This window comes from Lutra lutra, chromosome 2, assembly GCF_902655055.1.
Source record: "Lutra lutra chromosome 2, mLutLut1.2, whole genome shotgun sequence".
NCBI lineage: Eukaryota > Metazoa > Chordata > Mammalia > Carnivora > Mustelidae > Lutra > Lutra lutra.
Genome location: NC_062279.1, coordinates 24,368,105 through 24,389,901, shown reverse-complemented (window position 1 = coordinate 24,389,901; position 21,797 = coordinate 24,368,105). Strand labels below are relative to the sequence as shown.

General features: G+C 40.0%; 1 long non-coding RNA gene across 1 annotated transcript; it reads left to right on the top strand.

Moving 5' to 3' along the window:
* The first annotated feature begins 90 nt into the window (after positions 1 to 90).
* On the top strand, positions 91 to 9,089 carry LOC125094217 (uncharacterized). The gene is made up of 4 exons (XR_007125423.1): positions 91 to 280; positions 3,657 to 3,999; positions 4,119 to 4,287; positions 9,034 to 9,089. It is a non-coding gene; the product is annotated as an uncharacterized LOC125094217 (long non-coding RNA).
* The last annotated feature ends 12,708 nt before the right edge of the window (positions 9,090 to 21,797 follow it).

Sequence of the window (21,797 nt, the reverse complement as noted above, 5' to 3'; positions counted from 1 at the left end):
GTCAAATAGTACTACTTCAGTAAAAAATCATGAACGTTTATAAAAATGTGCAGTTGCTATTCTGAAAATTCCAGTAAGAGTAGGTTGTCATGACTGAAGGTGGGCAATAAGAAAATGACATTTGCTATTTCCAAAACAGCCAGAGCAAAAGTTACACAATCAAGGTTTCTCATACTGCGCTATTGTTTGCTTTAGGAGTCTCTGATAAGATTGAAGTCACAATGTGAAACTCTGTTAATTTTAATCCGAAAGGAGGCAAAACATTGACCTGAATTGAACAGTGAGTGTCTGTTATTATTTTTGTTTGATAGAAAGATCTACCTTATTTTGTTTAATATTATGCTAAATATCTTATACATCTACTAGTAATTCTATTAACTTTGGCAAAGTACCAGATTCATACTGATGCATTATGCCTATACTTTTAATATAGTGTCCTAAATCATTCTTAACTTCTTTAACAGAATCTGATGAAAGATTTGGGACTTCACTCCAAAAAAATGTTACATGCGCAAAATCTCAATGACTATTTCCAGAGTTCAGCTATCTCCATGAAACGATCAGTGGACCTCACTGAAGAACTGGAAGTCTAAATAGGGTTCTGACTGCAAGGATATTTATGATAAGTGTCCTAAGTAATAGAGCTTTTATCAATGTAAACTTAGTTTTACAGTATAAAACAGATTCTTTGTGCAACTAATCACTAATGATATAGAGGAAAATGATACATGTTGATTCTGACACCAAATTTACTCAGTCCCATAAGGGTTAGGAGGCATTGCACCAAAGGGTGAAGGAGACTCAGGATTCAAGAGTCTTTGTCTAATTTCTAAGGGTGAGAAATCTGAAAAATTTCCATCTCTCTCTTTTTTTAAAGAAATTTAAGGTTGATATTTTAAATTTAAGAAATTATTTCTCCATATATTTGTACCTGCATACCCTCAAGAGACAGTCTGTGATGAGGTTACACCACAATGATTTGAGATAAACTAATCTATTTGACATTTAGAAACTGCCAATTTAGTCAGAATACCAATCTCTGAGTTTATCTGATAATCTGACTATCTGATGTTGGTGCTTCCTGGAGCAATAACACATTGTGTGCATGTGTGTGAATAATAAAAGCTATTTCATCTCTAAGCAAAAATGAGCAAGTCCTTCTAATAAGCACAATGCTTGATAGCTATCTTGACAGACTAGAGTCTTTGACTTATGTATTCCTTTTCCTGTTGAAGTTATTAACTGTGAATCCCACATCTTATTTTTGGTTATTTCTCAACTTTTAAAGTTTAAGTGTAGAAAGAAGGGACCATGCATGGATCCGAGTCTTTTAAATTGGGACTCTGAGGGTCAAGGAAATTAGGATAGAAACAAAATATTTGAAATGGATTAAGCTATATTGACTTCATCTTCATCTGCATTTCCATTTGCACTGCTCTGTTCCTGCTCCTCAGAAGGGAATTTTCATCTTCGTCCCAGCTGAGTCATGTTTTTACCCACCTTGGTCTACCTCACCTTCTCTGGTGTACTACACTTCTCATCTGTCAAACTTCCTCCTTAGGGATGAAACAGAAAATCCAACTTAGTCATTTTCAGCAGCAGGAGTGATCTAGGTGGTTGTCTTCCAAAGATTTCAGAAGCATTTGTGCGTCTGACCTGTTAAGTTTTATGAAACTGCAGGGAATTACAAGGGACTTTTATAGCTGAATAAATTCCACACCCTTTACTCCTACACTTGCCAAATACAACCCAAAGTAAATCGCATGTCCACGAATAAGCAAGTTGATTCTTACTAGTTCTAATTTGACTCCATCATCCCGAAGCTATTTCAGTGAAGACAAAACTAAAATTCCCCATTTTCCCCCCTAAATCTTCAGATAATGGGTACCGTGTTACAGTTGAATGGGCATGACAGAGAAAAAGGATTGGATCTGAGTTCAGGCCACTAAAGTTCTGAGGGCTTTGGGTCCACTCTGAGTCCACGTTGTTCCCATTCTCCTTTCAAAAACGTGTAAAAATCACAGACCTGTACCCCTGGAGATAAAAATATATTATATGTTTATAAAAAATAAATTTAAAAAAAAGTGTAAAAAATTAAAGGCAACTTTCCACTGGACCCATTCCATATTTGCCCATCCCTAAAGATAAGCAATAAAATATTGAAAACAATGGTTGGGAAAAAAATAATAAGTCCTTAAAATGACAAATTAGATTTTAAATTCATATTTTTCTGCTTGTCTTTTTAACGAAGACCAAATAATGGTTTCGCAATGGTTTCTCTGTCCTGTGCTGCTCTCCCTATGAATTTCCTTGCGTCCTGTCACTTGGCTTGTTTCTGGGATTTCTTTACATTGGCCATTGATCAAGAATCACCCAGAGCTCCGCCTGCTCTGTGCTGGTCTCTGTTTCCTTCTGCCAGGATTCCTGCTGGGACTGTATCTGCTGGAAAAAGTCAGCCTTCTCAATCCAAACATCTTCGATTGGCCTGTTGGTCTAAGGACTGAAAACCAGGGGTTTGGAAGAGAGCTCAGCTAATGTAAAGCCTCTTTTTTCCGTTAGCCTTGACAAAGATTCTAATTGCTTTAGAGATGGCTTCTGAAGCCCATCCAATGGACTTTTCTCTGTTCTCATCTGCTTTAAATTCTCTCCTGCTTGCTGGCCCTTTCTGTTTTGAAACAGATCTCCCCTACCTTGACTTCTGTGATCTCTTCATTTTCTGCCTACCACCCTTATCACTTTTTTGTCCTGCTTGCTAATTATGGAACGCTTAAGATTAAATTTTCGAATCATTCTTATCTCTGTCTGTCTTCATAATCTCAAGACCCTCAGGCTCAACCAACTTCATGGCATTGTTCCCAAAAGCTACTTTGCCAGGTCTCATCTTTTATCCTTGCTCCAAACTATGTCTCTGGTGAGATGGACTTGCCAGCACCTGAAATTACATGGTTGAAAACAAATCCCTCTCTTTCTTAGAATGGACTGTCTGTCTGTCTCTCTCTCTGACTTCTGTCTTACTATATTCTCCTGGTCCTCCAGGCTTAATACCTTTAGTTCTTGATTACTTGCTTCTCTCCTTCATTTTTTATGTTTCATTGTTTGCGAAGTTCTGCTACTCTTCCTCTATTTATTCTTTATCATGGAAATAATCCTTTCTCTTGATTTCTATGAATTTGTATCCTTAATCTCTATTCTCATCATGTTAAGACATGCAATTGCTGTCTTCTAAACACACACACACACACACAACTTATTGACAGTAAAATCAAACTACACTCCTGTCATGTAAATCTCCATTAACCTCTTCAGCAAATTTCTTCAAATCATCCCTCAGACCTGGGCTGTCTAATATGGTAGCCACTAGCTGCATGTGCCTTTGGGCACTCAATTTGTGACTAGACCAAATTGAGATGTGCTGAAGAGTAAAATAACACACAGAATTTCAAAGACTTAGTACAGTTAAAATCATGTAAAAGTGTCTCATTAATAGTTTTTTCACATTGGTTACATGTAGAAATATGTTTGGGATACAGTGGGCTAAGTAATGTATATTACTAGAATGATTTTCACCTGTTTTTTTTTTTTTTTACTTCTTTTCAATATAACTCTAGAAAATTTTAAATTACAAGCGTGGCTCACCTTATATTTTTGTTGGACAGTGCTGTTTTAGATAATCAACAAGCCAAGACACTATGCAAGAAATCAGAGGCAATTTTTAAAAAGCCTAAGACTCATCTGGACAGCCCACTTTTCCCAACGCAGCTGAGGAGACAAGACGCTGAGAGTCATGGACTGACACCACCAGAAGGCAGACACCAAATGACTGAAGAAGATGCCCCTTATGGCAGCTTAAAGGAGAGAACTGGTCAGAGATACCTTTTCTGCAGAAGCAGAATTTCAGAAGATCGTTGCAGGATAAATAGTACTTTCTTTTCCACTGCTGGAGGAGTAAGGGAATGGCATTCTGGAATAGAAGGGGAGGAAGCACGGAGTGGGCCTGGGGTAAGTTTGTAGACCAATTTGTCTGGAATGTGTGTTGTATCCTGAAAGGGACTCAGGTCCACACCATTTCCAGAATGACTTCCTGCCTGCTTTTCATGAATCTCTGTCCTTTCTTCCAGACTTTACTGTACTCAAGACCTGAAGCTAGAAAATAAAGATACATGCACGTTGCCAGCCAGATCTTCGCCCTGCTTCTGAAGAAGCTTCCAGAAACCCTGTTTCAAATATATGCCCCGGGACAATGGCACAACATGGTGTTTTCACTGAGGAAGCATGCTCCCCAACCAGGTAATCCTTCGAATGGACAGTCCAACTCATGTAAGGAACAGAACTCCGTGTTCATTTAAATTGCCACCTACCTAGGTGGACCGACCATTCTGATTTGCCTGGGACCGTCCCAGTTTCAGCACTAAAAGTCCAGTTCTAAGGAAACACTTCAATTACAGGGAACTGGAGACGGTTGGTCCACCTCACCTACTCTGCCATATTTCAGTCTCTGACTTTGTTTCTCATTTCTAGTTACTGGCCTCGTGCTAATTTGCTTTCTCTGGCCACAGCAGTGCTGACTTGACAACATTTTTCTTAGCCTAGGTTTTGTGGTTTCCAGGTGTGTGGGGGTCACAAATCTTCATATTACATTCACCTTCCATTTTAAAAACATGTCACTGCATACTGGAAGAAGGAAAGGTGTTGTGCACTCAGTCAAACACAGGAGGGACGCCTCAGTTCCAAAAAATGGGAACAGAAGTCCTCTATGCAAGTAGACTTACCTCGTCACTAGAACCTACTCATCTCTGTCAGTTCTCTGTCCTCCTAAGATATCTTCCTGGCACCTTTGAAGCCATGTTTCTCTAGTAAGTCCTATTCTTGTTTCCAAGGGCTGTTAGCTAAGGGGCAGCATCAAAATGAAGTGAAAAACCCCTAGATCAGAAATTCAGAGAAGGAGGTTCAATTCCAAGTTGTGGCTGCAAAAAGGTTACATAGTTAAGACGTCTCCAAGTCCTGGGGCACCTGGGTGGCTCAGTGGGTTAAGCCTCTTGCTTTCAGCTCAGGTCATGATCTCAGAGTCCTGGGATCAAGCCCCACATCTGGCTCTCTGCCAAACAGGGAGCCTGCTTCCCCCCCTCTCTCTGCCTCCCTCTCTGCCTACTTGTGATCTCTCTCTCTGTCAAATAAATAAATAAAATCTTTAAAAAAAAAGAAGAAGAAGAAGTCTCCAAGTCCCAAAGGAGTGAAGCCCCAGGGATAAAAGGATAGGCGGTGGTTTTGAACTTTTAAGGTACAGAACTGAAACCTTTTGGATTATACCACCCATGTCAGGGGTTTATAAAACTAACTCTATTAGAATCACCAACCCCAAAGTTTTAGCATCAGTCTGAAAAAAATATCTAAATTCCAATTTCCACTTAGCAACAACTTCTTGCACAGGACTGTGAATTCCAAGTGGCAAGATGTGGGTCTCAAAATATTCATGTGGAACATGTTACTGTCTAGCACCACCTTCTTGGGCTTCCTGGTAGCCTTGTCAAATTTTAATTCTTAGAGATCGAACACTGAAAAGTAAATGAACCTCTGGTGGTGGAGGGAAGGAAGGAAGATGGACAGCAGATTCCTTGCAACGCTTGGCTTTGATGTCTTTAACCGTCTGGCTTAGGGTCATAAGATCCATCTCTTAAAAAACTCCGTGCATTGGTAATGTGTCCTAAGACCTCAGGGGCTGCATGCTTCAGAGAGAATATTTTTAAAGTTCCTACCTGTTTTACTTTTATATTTGGATTGGCATGAATTGATGCCCCTTGGCTAATTAAGTAGTCTTTTTCCCCCCTTTTGTGTTCTAGACAGGCAGACAGAGCCTGTTTTAATGATGAGCAGTCTGGTCCTCCACACTTCTTCATAACAAGTCAATGCTGGCTTGCTCAGGCAGGGGGAGAACACCCAGCATTCTTCCTTAATTATATGAAAGAGTCGGAACCGCTGGCTCTCCTGTGTCTTGTACCTCAATCTCCACTATCAAATCAGACCACACTATTCAGGGCAATGGTGCATTTTTTCCAGAGGCTTAAGAGGAAACCTGCCCTTTTGTGCTTTTGCATGGACATGGGAGGACAGCTCTTATAGGTAGGCTGAAACTGAATAGGACCCTGGCCTAATCTGAACACGCCGGTTCTGCTTAGGTTAATTTTGATCTTTCCCCAGCTTTCATTTTGCGGAAAAGACCATGAAATAAAAAATGGGTGCCTGGGTGGCTCAGTTGGTTGAGCAACTGCCTTCAGCTCAGGTCATGATCCTAGAGTCCCGGGATGGAGTCCCGTTTCGGGCTCACAGCTCGGCGGGGAGTCTGCTTCTCTCTCTGACCTTCTCCTTGCTCATGCTCTCTCTCACTGTCTCTCTCTCAAATAAATAAATAAAATATGAAAAAAAAGTACAATTGCATACAAGTGTACAGTAAAAAGCACAAATTAATCCCGCTGGTTGCCGACTCAACTAAATGCATGATTTTGAGTAAAAAGCTCTCAGTTGCATATTTTGGGTTTCTTTTTTCTGTGCAAGGGGGATAATAATACTTTTCTCCAAAAGATTATGAGGAGACACACAGGTGAGTGAAAATACTGTGAACAAGTTAAGTCAGTAAGGTTTAACCCTTTTTTTCTAAGATTTTAATTGTTTATTTGTGAGAGAAAGGGTGCATGTGCACAAGTGTGGGAAGGGGCAGAAGGAGAAGCAGGCTCCCCGTCCAGCAGGGACCCGGATGCTGGGCTTGATCCCAGGACCCTGAGATCATGACCTGAGCCGAAAGCAGATGCTTAACTGGCTGAGCCACCCGGGCATGCCAACATTTTAGTCTCATATCAGTTCGCACCCCCATTAGTTAAAACTTTGGATCCAGATACAATTTAAAGTTAAAAATCTAACTCTTAATCTCAGGCTATACATATAAATCTAGCAGTGTAGCATTATATTACATTGAGACACATAAAATAAGGTTTTAGAAACTGACCCTTCTCAACCAGATTAATCTGTCCAAGTAAATCCTTCAACAATAGTCCTATCTTTGGTACCATCCTCCATTGTCAGCTGCAGGGACTGACACAAGGTGACCTGTGACCCCGTGGATTGGCCAAAAGGATTTCAGCATGCTGGTCACATTTCTTCCCCTTTTTCTTTTTTAAATGGCAGTGTAACTGACAGATAACATTATGTTAGTTTAAGGTGTATGACATAAGGACTCAACATTTCTCTCCATTGCAAAATGGTCACCACAGTAAGTCTAGATACCGCCCGTCACCTTACAAAGTCACACATTTTTTTCTCTTGTGATGGGAACTTTTAAGATTTCTTCTTAGCATCTTTCAAGTTTACCATACAGTATTATCGATGCTCTCACCACCTGTACGTTACATCCCCATGACTGATTTATTTTGTAACTGGACATTCGTACCTCTTGATTTCCCTCTACTTCCCCTTCCTCCTGGCCCTGCGTAGAACTTCTTTCTAGTCTTCCTACAGTTTAGACAATTTTAGTGCAGAAAGTAGCCAGCAGAAGAAAAATAGGGGCGGAGAAAAAAAATCTTGAAATGACAACATTTTAATTGTAAGCTCTCAGGCGTGTCACAGCCTTTGTAGGCACATGATAATCTTTGAAAGTATACAAAAATATGTCTGTTTCTTGTGAATGAATGCATCTAAGTATGGCTCTCCAAAAAGTCTGCTGGGCCCCCAGTTACACCGCAGAGGCTGCAGTTCCAGCCTGCTGGGGAGGCCAGGCAGCTAACACCAAAATGTGAATGCATCTGGGCCTCAGATCATAATGGGGGGAGGGCAGGGGAACAAGAGTATGTATGGCACTAAGGAAGCACTCAAATACAAAAGTTTAAAAACACCGAGCTAGATGGCAATACACAAATACATGGCAGAAGTGTAGGCAGAAGTGTACCTTTGGGCTTCAAATTTTCAACATCTGCTCTAAGGTTTACTTATATAATCAAGAAGTCAGTTGAAATCATTCATCAAGATTATTTTTTAAAGCCTATTCACTACAGGCTGAGTGGATATTTAATTTTCCATAATATTCTAGTGGTATTCGCTTTAAGATACTGATTTATTTGTTGATTTTTAAACAAAGTTTAGTGCAAATTTCTTTCAAAAAGTTACATGTTAATAAAAAAATTTTTAAAAAAAGTTACATAACATTTCCCATGAGAAACTCTGCTCGTTCATGTGGGAAACTATACAACGGAGTTTATTAGCAGTAAGATTGTGCGTGATCATCAGATTAGCAAACTGATCTTTTTTAACTGAGTGCGTATTCTAATCTGCCTGTATGAATTCTGTGAATAAAATCTTTGAAGTGTTGTTGAGGAGCTATTCTTGGCTAAATTGAACTTGACAGAGCCCCTTTATCTAGTTCCATTGTGATTATACTCTGAGGCACATATAGAATCATAGAGAATCCTGGTTTAAAATACGACTCAATGAGGACATTCCAGCATGAGATAAAGCAACTCAGGGCAGTGAAAACTGCATTGAATAAGGGGAAATTTGATGTCAATAATTTAATATTAACTTTGTGGGGGTGGGGTGTTGCCATTTGACAAGCTGTTGCATATCATTTCATATTTAAGAAATGTGGCAGTAATATCTAAGGGAGTAAGCATTCATCTTACAATTGTATGTCTTAGACCCAGAAGGTTTGCAGCCGACATAACCACAGGAAGGGCCATTCATGCGGATAGAAGGTAAAAGGCATTCCCCTATGCGGAGTACAATTTACTCAGCCCTAAAAGTAGCCTCTTGAGGATTCAAGAGTTAAAGTAAGCTGTTGTGCATTGTACAATTCTCAAAGAACAGAAATCTGTCCTTTTAAGGACCTAAATTTAAAGTGCCTATATGTGTGTATAATATTATATATTAAATATGCATTTTATATTTTTATTTGTATCATAAATATAAACTTATATTATATATTAAATATGTGACATTAAATATATAATATAATATATAGTAATGATTTTTATTTATTTATTTATTTGACAGAGACAGAGCATAAGCAGGGGAAGCAGCAGAGGGAGTGGGAGAAGCAGACTCCCCACTGAGCAGAGAGCCTGATGTGGGGCTCAATCCCGGGACTCTGGGATCAAGACCTGAGATGAAGACAGATGCTTAACCGACTGAGCCACCCAGGCACCCCTATAATTAATGTACATTTTCCTAGAACCTTAAAGAGACTCTTTGGAAGAAACTGTCTTATACCTTTGGTTAGGCTTATGAGCATGCAAATAATTATAATACTGTTTTATCATACATATTATCCCAGTGGTTATTGAAATGCACATGGTTAATGACACCTTCAATAGCATTTTTAAAAATGTTATTGACATGGCTTTAAAAGAGAGACAATTTTCAAGGATCCTACCCTAGTTTGGGATTTCTCAGAAACAAACACTGAGACACGGTTTGACTACAAGAAATGTATATGGGAGGAATAAGGGAATAGGGAATTAAGACTGGGAGTTAAATAGAAAGCGTGTTATCCAAAGACATACCACAAGTAGGGTGTAAGCCTTTAGGGAACAGTGTCGATGGTGAGAGAGAAGGGAACGGGATATTCATGCACCACTTCTACTGTCTTTGGTCCAGTGCTTCTCCTGGGGGCTGCTAACTCTCCCAGAACATGGAAAAACATGCTTGGATGGCCAAAGAAAGCCCCTACGAAGGCATGCGGGACATAGCTTCCCTGTCTTTATGACGTAGTAGCAGACCTATACCCTCATCAGCCAGAGCCTCCTTCTGTGCTTCTTGGTCATCTGGAAGAAGCAGCTGAAAATGACAAGGGAGAAGATCTAACTTAAGATTCAGTGGCGCCCTTACTCTGTCTGCTTGTAGAAGGATCCTTCGCCTTCCATGACCCAGAACCTCTAGCCCACCCTAGGCAAAAGTTGTGGGGGTGGGAAGCCCAAATTCCCCAAGTCATTCCCTAGTTCATGCATTTGAAATGCAGACACTGTAGCAGGAGAACCTATGAGGTTAAAATGGACTATGATGCAGATCACAGCTCGTGCATATTACCATTTGCCAAAGACAAAATGCTCTTGATTTATTATCATGGCTGCTGGGGGCATTTTCAGGGACTTCCGTTTGGCCTTTCTCCCCATATGACTCACACTGTATAGGCCAAAGAACCAGCATGAGGTAAGATTTTACTAGCCCTAATTATAGCTGTTTCCATGATTCCCTTTGGCAACAGAAATTTCTACTTGGTAGTTCCCAAGACCCACTGGTTCTTCTGTGAAATGAACTTGGGCCAGAACTCCGATTCCATCTACCATCCAGGGTCCGTGCACCCCCACTCTAAAAGGTGGCCATGGTGTAGGTTTAGATCCACTGGCCCGAGTGATCTAACAATGGCCTAACTTAAATCTGCTGAGGAAATGTAGGAAATAGTTCAACATATGCCTCAAAGTTATCTCACCCACATCAAGAGAGAGCGAGAGAGCTGAGGTATGTACAAACCAGCTCCCTTGCAAAGATCTCCATCATAGGATGAGGGCTGTTCAAGGAGGGGTAATTTTCAAGCCTATCTGCCTGCCCTGTGCTCAGGTACAGCAGGCTATGAGGGCAAGAAAAAACCCTCAGCTTCAGGCACTGGGAATATTATGCACACCACTGAAACAGAACTAGCCCAAGGGGATAAGCATGAGACACAGATAGTACCTTCTGCTTTTAACTAACTTTTTAATTTTTTTTATTTGTCTTTATTTTTTTACTGTATTTCTTAAATACCTCACAAACATAAAACTAATTGTTAACTCCTTTGCTTATATCTTAGAAAACTATAAAACCCACCCAAGTTACAAATGAAGAGGACAGAAAATTTGCAAACCAATAAAATTTAAATTAACATGAATTCAGTATGGGAGATGATATTCTGCTAAAACTAAAATGCCATGTGCACTATGAGTATAATACTGACTGCCAAGATTTTTTAGTCTGTCTTCCTTTATTTCATGTGAAGACTCAAAATTTTCCACCATGTTTTTCTTTTTTAAAAAATTACTGAAGGACTTTAATTTATACAGTGAATGTAAAATCATTTACCGTCACTTGGCCTGAGTGCATTATTTACATGCTAAGCCATTCTCTTTTATTCTTAAGACTCAACTAAGGTGTTATTATCATGTAAATGTAAATGCAAACTCTGGGAGGGATATGTAATAAAAACACTGTATTGTCATTGAGAACACATGAAAACATTACAGCACATAGAAAGACACAACACTGTTTCTCAAATTGGAGAACCCAGAGATTCCAGTGGAGAAACTGCTTGTGTTGAACTGGTAGTGAGTCTTGTGTCCATTCTAAGAATGTACAAACTAATACCGGCCAGCGTGGAAATGATGGTTACAGAATAGAACATGAATCGTATAAACCTGACAGTACAAAAATGTAATGTAACAAATCCAAGCCAGAATGTGGGGCTGAGAAAATGCAAATGTCTAAGTGAAGGTGCTAATTTTATCATTTTTCATAATAATATCTTAAAGTAGGTATCTAAAGGAATTCAATATTAATAAATAAGTAACAATAAATGAGTAATAAATAAGGTGTCTAAAGGTACCAAGAATAAGGACTCCTGGGTGGCTCAGTGGGTTAAGCATCTGCCTTAGGCTCCAGCTTCCTGCTCAGCAGGCAGTCTGCTTCTCCCTCTCCCTCTGCCCCCTCCCCACACCCCTCTTGTGTTCGCTCTCCCTCGATTTCAAATATATAAATAAAATCTTTTAGAAAAAATTAAAAAATAAAGGTACCAAGAATATCACACTCATATTGTGATGTTGAATAATATTCCAAATTCCTAAAGATTTTTATTGTTTTCTTAATTTTGGAAAGATTTTTAAGGAACAAATTTTTCTCTTTTTTTTCTTTTATATTGAGAAATAATTGACATATAACATTATTTTAGTTTCAGGTGTACAACATAAAGATTTTACATTTTTAATATATTGTGAAATTATCACCACAATAAGTCTAGTTAACATCCATTATCACACATAGATATATTTCTTTTTCTTGTGATAAAAACTTTTAAGATCTACTCTCTTGGGGTGCCTGGGTGGCTCAGTGGGTTAAAGCCTCTGCCTTCAGCTCAGGTCATGGTCTCAGGGTCCTGGGATCAAGCTCCGCATCGGGCTCTCTGCTCGGTGGGGAGCCTGCTTCCCTCTCTCTCTCTCTACCTGCCTCCCTGCCTACTTGTGATCTCTCTGTGTGTCAAATAAATAAATAAAATCTTAAAAAAAAAAAAGATCTACTCTCTTACCTGCAAATATACTATACATTATTACTAACTATAGTCACCTTGCTTACCTTATATCCCATTTTTTATTATTTTTTATTATTATTGTGTTAGTCACCATACAGTACATCATTAGTTTTTTTTTTTTTTTTTTAAGATTTTACCTATTTATTTGACAGAGAGAGAGAGATCACAAGCATGCAGAGAGGCAGGCAGAGAGAGAGGAGGAAGCAGGCTCCCCGCCGAGCAGAGAACCCGATGAGGGCCTCCATCCCAGGACCCTGAGACCAGGACCCGAGCTGAAGGAAGAGGCTCAACCCACTGAGCCACCCAGGCGCCCCACATCATTAGTTGTTTTTGGGTTTTTTTTTAAGATTTTATTTATTTATTTGACAGACAGAGATCACAAGTAGGCAGAGAGGCAGGCAGAGAGAGAGGAGGAAGCAGGCTCTCTGCTGAGCAGAGAGCCCGATGCGGGGCTCAATCCCAGAACCCTGGGATCATGACCTGAGCCAAAGGCAGAGGCTTTAACCCACTGAGCCACCCAGGTGCCCCACATAATTAGTTTTTGATGTAGGGTTCAGCGATTCACTATTTGTGTATTACACCCAGTGCTCATTACAATAGGTGCCCTCCTTAATACCCGTTACCTGTCTAGCCCATCCCTCTACCCCTCACCCATCTGAAACTCTACGGACTCTGGAAAGAAACACATTTTTCAACACAGAAATAGTAATCTCAAATTTATCAATTCTACCAGTTTTTTTGGGTAACTTTTTCTTTGTTTGAATTAAGGTAAAATTATACTGAATACCATTAATTTAAAAGTAACACATACACCATGATCCTACTTTGTTTTTTTCCATTTTCTTCCCTCTCATCCTTCCTTTGTTCTTTAAGCAGAGATAGATGGCTGGTATTGTATTTACTTTTGACTGTTTAATTTTGGCTATTTTATTTCTGGGTCATAAGAATATGAGAACTTTAAATTTTGTTTATATTTTTCTTGAATTCTTATAATTAGCACATTTTCACAAGATAAAATCAGAAAAAGTATTGGGAGAAAAACAGTGTAATCAACCTTGATTGCCATTATTTTAAATTATGTCATAGCTTCTGTACTAATCTAAAGATCAAGACATATTTTTAAACCAATCCCCATTATACACCAACCTAAATTCTGGAGGCCAAGTGGTCTAGGCACAATATTATATTTAATTTTTTAACAGTTCTTTTCAGCTTTTGGGTTTTAATTAATTGAGATGCGTCTCTTCAGCCCAAAGAAATGGAAAAGATTTCTTATTCTTTATCTAGTTATGGTTAAAATCTGCCACTCCTCTGTGCCTGAACCCATAGTTTCAAGCCCCTGAAATCTATTGCTATGATGAGAGCTCATAGAATTAACAAACCTGAGCAAATGTGACCCTGTGTCACAGTGATTCTCCAGGAGCCACAGGAAACGGAATGGTTAATCCCCGAATAGTTCTTGAAATGGAACTGGATGGAAATCAAAACCATATAAAGCGAAAAGGCAGTTTTAGGGTAAATATGAATTCAAACCTCAGACATGAATGTTGTCTATCCCATGGACAATTAAGTGTGTTTGAAATTTAATGTCCTAACTTAACATTCCTTGCTGATAAGTAGCCAGCAAGAAACAAGAATCTAGAAAGTCCTTAAAACTAAAATACTATTTTACCTGAAATCTAATACTGGCCTCAGCTACAACAGTAAATTCTCCCCAGTTCAACTGAGGTTAAATTCAGCCCCAACGTTCACATGTCAGAGCGTACAAGGACGCACGTCTATTAAAAACAGTGCTATGCCTGGAATTCCCAGGTGCTGCTGCTGTGTCAGAGTAACAGATATAAAGCGGCATTTTTCTTGTTGTCTCAGAATTGCTGTGAAGACCCAAGCCTGAGGGAAACAGGGACTGAGTGAGCATCCTATATGCTAAGCTCAGAGACACAAGCATCCGGGGCCTGTACCTCTCTATCCGGGAGCCTGGGTGAGGGATGTGGGCTTTGGGAGAATGTGCTACTCATGGGAAGGAGTTAATTCCCATCCTCCTCTAGAGCCGAGGCTGGGGACGCTCCAGGAGAATCATTTCTAAAGATTGAAAAGAGAGGTTAGCATTGACGTTTGCCATTTGACATACATTGGATCAACAGACTGGGTGATGGGACAGAGATCAGAAAAGAAATGTTGCTGTGGGGCTGAGATGCTCAGGGCTCAAATCCCACCAGAACCCTGGCTGAGTTCTTCATTGAAGAAGAGAACAGCACTTGACCTACTTGTGCCCACGGCCCAGAGAACCACCTCACAGGGTAGACTGGAAATGTTGCACGGCAGTGTGGGGGACAAGGAGGTGGACGCATTAGAGCAACTTGATATGAGGTTACCAGCTGGTTGGAAGTTATCAGCTCTTCAAAGGGGCTCCCAGTGACTAAGGAAGCTGCCCCAAAGTGACCTCTCTTCAATCATTCACATCAAGACAGTGAGCTAGAACAGCAGGGAAGTTGTTGAGAGAAAAGGACTCTAACCTTTGTCTGTCTCTGATTCTCCAAAACCAGAAGTCCATCTCATGCCTCCCTCTCTGTTTCTTAGATTGGCTACTCTGGTGAGGTGAAAGGAGGCGGCTAGCTTTGAAACAGATGGGAGATTAAAGTTTGAAATGAACTGGTTGGGGACTTCTGGTCAAGATGGAGTCAGCAGGATCAGATTACTTCATTTCTGAAACTACACGTGTGAGCGCACGCATGCACACACACACACACACACACACACACAGACAAGATATATGAAACAATGCTTTTTAAGACATGCAGTTAAGCACATGAAAAGATGCTCAACATTGTTGGTCATTATGAAAGTGAAAATTAAAGCCAAAATGAGAGATAAGAGCCAAAATTAAAAAGATGGACAATTTCACATGTTGGCAAAGACTTGGAGAAACTGCAACTCTCAACCACTTTTGATAGGATTGTACAACTACTTTGGAAAACAGTTTGGCAGTTTTTAAAAATATCAAGCATGTGCCTGTCATATGACCCAGCCATTCCTTGATTAGGTGTTTATCGAAATTTTTAAAAGCACAGATGCCCATATAAAAACTTGTACACAAATCTTCACAGCAGCTTTATTGGTAATAACCCCAAACTGGAAACAACTCAAATACCCATCAACAGCTGAATGGATATATAAATTGTGGTATAATCGTATAATTGAATACAGTGCAACAAGAAAAAGACATGAACGACTGGGACACACAAGCACGGATAAACCTCAAAATATTAATGCTGAGTGAAGGACATTATACAACAAAATGACTGCATGCTCTTTAAGGGAAAGGGGAGATAAGGGGTAGGAGGGAGAGATTCCAAAGAGCAAGAGGAAACTGGGGAGCGATGGTTGTATTCACCATCTGGACCATGGTGACAGTTTCGCTGACGCTTATATGCATCAGAATGTATTGAATTGTACACCTGAAATATGTGCGTCTCGATCTATGCCAATAACACCTCAATAAAACTGATAAAAAGTAAGGAACTGTGATGTGACTATAGGAACTAAAGTGAGACTGATGTAATCATCAGAGGCACTGATAATTTATGGAATCAGACTGAGAGAGAATTTCCTCGGGCAGAAATGGAACAGCTTAACACACAGGGCTGGGGGGGACTGCTATCTTTTATATTCTAGTTTGTTGGAACTTGGCAATATATTAGTTACAAAACCAGCCATTCACTTGCAGTTGCCCAATGCTATAGCCAACCCCAGAGCCTCGTTATCCTATGCTATCTTGATAATGCAGTGTTAGTTCTACTAGTGCATTTTTAGGACTTGTTGGCCAATGTGTCATGTGCTTAAGCTTGAGAAAATTAATCTCATTTCTTTCCCCCCTTGGGTTCTGAGCCAATCAAGAAACAGAGAAAATGGGATCAAAATATTATCTTTGATTTATTATAATGGATCAGTGAATTAACTTGGACCTAAGGTTCTACACCTTCACTTACAATTTGAATTTATTTATTTATTTTTAGAAACAAAGAGACACAGACGGGGGCGGGGAGAAGAGGGAGAGGGAGAGAGAGAGATCATCAAGCAGACTCCCCACTGAGCATGGGGCTCGACGCAGGTTCTATCTCATGACCCTGAGATCATGATCTGAGCAGAAATCAAGAGTCCCATGCCTAACTGACTGAGCCACTCAGGTGACCCATGATTTGAATTTATTTTACCAACACCTGGACAGCTGCATTTCTTCATTTCTTCCTTGCTCTTCTCCCCATGCCTCCCCACCGCCAAGGATGAGATAATTGTAATAGATTCACATAAGGAAGCAGGTGCAGAGAAAGAGAGAAAGATTCAGTCTGTTCAGGCACTAATGTGGCACTGGGAGGAGCTACCTGAGAAAATGTTTGGAGTCACAGGAGTTAAATGTCATTACGAGCATCAAGCTGACCAGCTGTCCTCTGTAAATAAATAAGTGGATTGGCATTGAGGTCTATGAGGTTTTTATTTTTATTTTTTTGTTATTTTTTTAACTTGTTGCACACATTGCTAGTATCAACATTAATCTCAGTACATTATTTTTTTCCAGTGGATATCTAGTTTACAAAAGAGTCTTTAGCTGAAATTGATCTCTTCCCGTAGCAAAGTTGTCTAATAATACATTTCCTTCACATATAGGTCAAGAACTCCGCATCACTCATCTAAGTATAAACGGAAATACGATAGATACCAGGACATACACGGGATTTGCTCTTTCACTTTGCAACACACTGATTGAAGCAAAAGGGTTGCATCATTTGCTCATTTAATCTAGGTTTACACAACTCTATTACAGAGAGAACATGAGAGAGAGGGGAACAATTCAAATAGCACAGCTCACCTTCTCTGCTACTCAGTCTTTATTCTCCTAATCAAGCATGTTATGGGGGTTGTGAGTCTGCTCTGCCCTCCTTAGCTGCTCTCAGATCCCCTGTGTCTCACATCCCATTACACTATGTGTGACTCTGTGGTTTAAAGGTACATATATTCTGTATAACATGGTCCCTAAATGCAATCCATCTAGCTCACCCAGGGCCAACCAGAGAAGTAGTGATCTTGTTCTGGTGCTGGAGGAAAAAAACCTGACCTTGTGATTAGTAAGAGATCACCTGTCTCTTCTGTGGTGACTGTTGGCATCGCAACACCGCCATCCTAAGAGATTCTCAAGAGGAGTGATTTTCTTTGCCTTTTGTGCTACCTATTTACCTGAACCCCTAGATAAGCTAGACTGCCTCTGTAATATTTGCCATTCACCGGTATTATTGAGTAAAGAGATGTGGAGAGGAGATAATGCTATTTTCTCTCAGAGCATAGTATTTGCCTTCAACTTTGTAGCTGGTTTGCCGAGCTTACTGACTTATACGTGAGGCTTACTTATTTTTAATCTCTTTACAAGGTGCAATTTTGAGTCTCTTTGTATTTTGTTCTCTTCTCTGTCTTTAGCAACAAAACCAATCAATTTTATACTACATGGTATTATTTTGTACTTGTTCCTTTGTGGGTTCATCAGAGGGGTCATTGCACTTTTTGTTTTAATGATATGAGAGGTTCCATGGCTTTTTGCCACTCCTGACGAGGTTTGAAAATAAACGGTGACCTGGGGACGACCGGCAGGGTTGTTAGTCTAATAAAAAAGGTTTTAGATATTCTTCAATAGCCTTCTTATTTACTTATCTTTTGTAGCTGTTTACACAAGATCATCTTTCATATTCATTTGTCCCAATTGACTCAACTGTATTCTACATTCATGCTGGTGTGCTGTGTTCTCTATTTACAGTGATGACTTTACTTGGGATTAGGTGTTAAAAGTATTATTTATTTTTAATAACTCACTCTTGGGTGATCTATTTTTTATTGATTAAGCTAATAACAACATAACTTCAGTAGAATGTATAACTTTATACTTCTACTGCTTCTCCCCCTAAGTTTGAGGTTATTATTGTCACAATTAATGTGTTTTTTATATTGCATATCTAGTAACACAGTACTGTAGTTAGGATTGTTTTTGCTACATTCTTTTTTTTTTTTACCTTTTAAACTAGAGTTTTAAGTGAATTATGCACCACCGTTACTATTTTGCAGAATCTATGACTATGCGTTTACTTATTTACCATTACCAGTGAGATTTATACTCACTTTTTATGTTTTTACGATGTGAATTACGTTCTTTTACTTCCACGCAAAGACTTCCTTAAGCACTTCTTGTAAGGCAGTTCTGATGATAATGAATTTCGTCAGCTTTTGTTTGCTGAGGAATGTCTGTAACCCTCCTTTGTTTCTGAAGGACAGCTTCACGGGGTATAGGATTCTTGGCTGACAGTTATTTTCCTTCAGTATTTTGATAATGATGTCCCATTCCTTCCTGGCCTGAAAAGTTTCTGTTGAGAAATCTACCAGTAGTCTTATGGGGTTCCCTTGAATCTAACTTCTCTTTTTTCTCTTGCTGCTCTTACGATTCCTTTTTTGGCCTTTGATTTTTGACAATGTAATTATAATGTGTCTCACTGTAACTCTATTTGGATTCAATCTATTTGAAATCCTTAGAACCTCATGGATCTGGATGTCCACTTCTCCTCCCAAGTTTTGGGAGTTTTTAATCATTATTGTTTTAAATATACTTTCTATCCCTTTCTTTTCTACTGGAATTCCCATAATGTGAATACTATTTCTTTTCATTGTGTCCCATAGGTCCCATAGGCTTTCTTCACTCTTCAATTTTTGTTTTTGTTTTTGTTTTTTTTTACCTTTTGGTCCTCTGACTGGATAATATCTAAAATCCTAAGCTCTAAGTTGCTGGTTCTTTCTTCTGCATGTTTCAGTCTACTTTTGAAACACTTTGTTGAATTCTTCAGTTCAGTTACTGTATTTTTCAACTCCAGGGTTTCTGCTTTTCTTATTTTTCTTTTTTAAAAAGATTTATTTATTTATTTGAGAGAATGAGACAGAGAAAGACAGAAAGAGGAAGTGGGGGGGAGGGGCAGTGGGAGAGAAGGAATCCCAAGCAGACTCCACACTGAGCAAGGAGCCCCACATGGGGCTTGATCTCACATCCCTAAGATTGCAATCCAAGCTGAAACAGAGAGTCAGATGCCCATCCAACTCTGCCACCTGGGTGACCCATGTTTTGCTTTTTTTTTTTTTTTAATGGTGGCTATTTCTTTTCAAACTTCTTCTTTTATTCATAGTTTATTTTCCTAATTTTGTTCTGTTATCTGTCTGTGTTTTCCTGTATTTCACTAAACTTCTTTAAGAGCATTACTCCAAACTCCTTGACAGTTCATAAATCTCCATTTTGTAGGGTTAGTAATTGGAACTTCATTAGTTTCCTTTGATGGTGTCATATTTATCTGATTTTTTGATGGTTCTTAATTTCTTACATTGGTGCCTACACAATTGGGTTATGGGGCTCCCTCTTCCATGCTTGACAGATTTAGTTTAGCAGAGACCGTTCTTCAACAGTTAACAGCTCAGTTTGGGTTCCTGGGTGTGTCTACTGGTAATGTCCTTGGGCAGGTGGGCCCTATGACCTACTAATATGGGCTATTTTTGGACAAGAAAACTGTTTGAGATCTGAGACAGGAATGGGTTGGTGGAGGGGGGGGGCATGCCACTGGCTGAGAACTGTTGCCTAAGACTGCTAGCTTGGTTCCCTACCCAAGCGAGGCTGAATGATGGGCCCTGTGGTTGGCTGGATTCTCTGGTTAGGCTTCAGGACTGGGAACTATATTCAGTATTAGATGAGGTTAGGAATTAGCTTCCCTATCATGGTAGGGCAAAAGGACAGGACCCATCTACACAACTAAATCAGAGGTCATTCTGACCAGGGAACTAGGCAGAGTGCACATCTGTCTGCTTCAGGTTCTCAGATAAGGAGTTTTGTCGTCCTTAGAACCTGGTTTTCCCAGGCCCAGGCAAGAAGTGAAGTTACAACCCCACCCACTGTGGAGGGTGTCTTCTGTCCTATCTGACCAGAAGGGCTGATAACAACTCCTGGAAGCTGTGTAGCTCAGTGGTGCTCAAGGCTAGAGAAAGGCAGGCAAAGTCAGTAACCTTGTTGGGCCAGGGAACTAGGGGTGCAGGGTGGCTTGAGAAAAGACAACAAAGAGCTTTACTAGGTTTAGTGCTGCTTCCCCACTGTGTTTGGGCAGGGAATTAAATTCCTAGACCTGCTAATCACTGAATATAGCCTTCAGTTGGTCCAACAAGGGAAAATAACCAGATTCCTCTGCAATTGCCATGGTGCAAGATCAAAGGAAGAGCTTCTACAAAGTGATCCCCCAATGCTGGAGATGGCTGGTCTTATCCTTTGGGTCTTCTTTTCCTACTGTAGGAACCAGAGTCTCAGGAGAGGCTTGCCCATGTAGTGTTGTGCTGGCCTGGGGCAGGGACAACGTGGTCAACATTGAGCTGCTTCTCCTCTCCTCATGCAGTCTGCCTTGGGCCTGTGGTCCAGGGGATGCTTGGCCTCACCCCTTGTTCTAGGATTCTCTCAGTGGTGACTCATTCTTGAATAACTGTTAATTGTTTTTCTTATGAGGCAGAGTGAAGTCAGGAATGACCTATATCTCCCTGGTATCTTCACTACCATGACTGATGATAAAAAGAAATCACATCATCAAAGAAAAAAAACCTAGCCACACATTTTTCTCTGGCCCATACTCTCCACTGAACTTTACTGGTGGTAGAAAAATGAAATCTTCAACATTTTCAACATTCAAACAAGTATGTGCCTATGTGAGCAGGTCAGTGGATATTTTCAAGCTTGGATTAGATAACTTCTTAAGATTATTTTTTATGCTACAGTTCACTATTACCTCCAAGAAAATGAGGCAAGTTGCCACCCAAACTTTCACAGGGCAGTAGAGAACCTGGTATTTTATTCTTGCTGTTCAGTGTTCTTCCTGTTCATTGGTAAACCATGTTGTCACCGTAGAGCCATTGGAAGCTAGAGTTTCAGTGGGTCTCTGGCATGACCCGGTGTAGTTATCTCATTTGTCATAGAAGGAAATAGAGGCCAGGGTAATTTAAATTGTCTTTCCCAAGACCATACCCTTAGATAGTGGTGGAAGCTAAGGAGGGGGGACCCAAACTGGATGTTATGAGTTTTCCACTATCATTTTGCTCCTCAAAGTATCATTTCACTTCTCAAAGCAAGTTTCATGACATTTCCTATATGTGATGTAGGAAGTCTCTGGAATTTCTTCAGTCAACTGGATGCCTTGACTCCAGGGAGGAATGTAAATGTCAGGAGAGATGCACCACCAGTACATCACTGCTCTCGTAATGAAGGTGGTAGGTGTCCTGTGGGTCAAGGTTGAAGCAGTTGGCAGGAGAGGAGTACCTGCCTCAAACATGCTTCACCACTAGACAAATATGGGATTTCAATACTTAGGACAACTTGTCCTTTAACCTTGTGATTTCAAACAGAGATGTAAGTGGAAATGTTGGTGGAGAGACA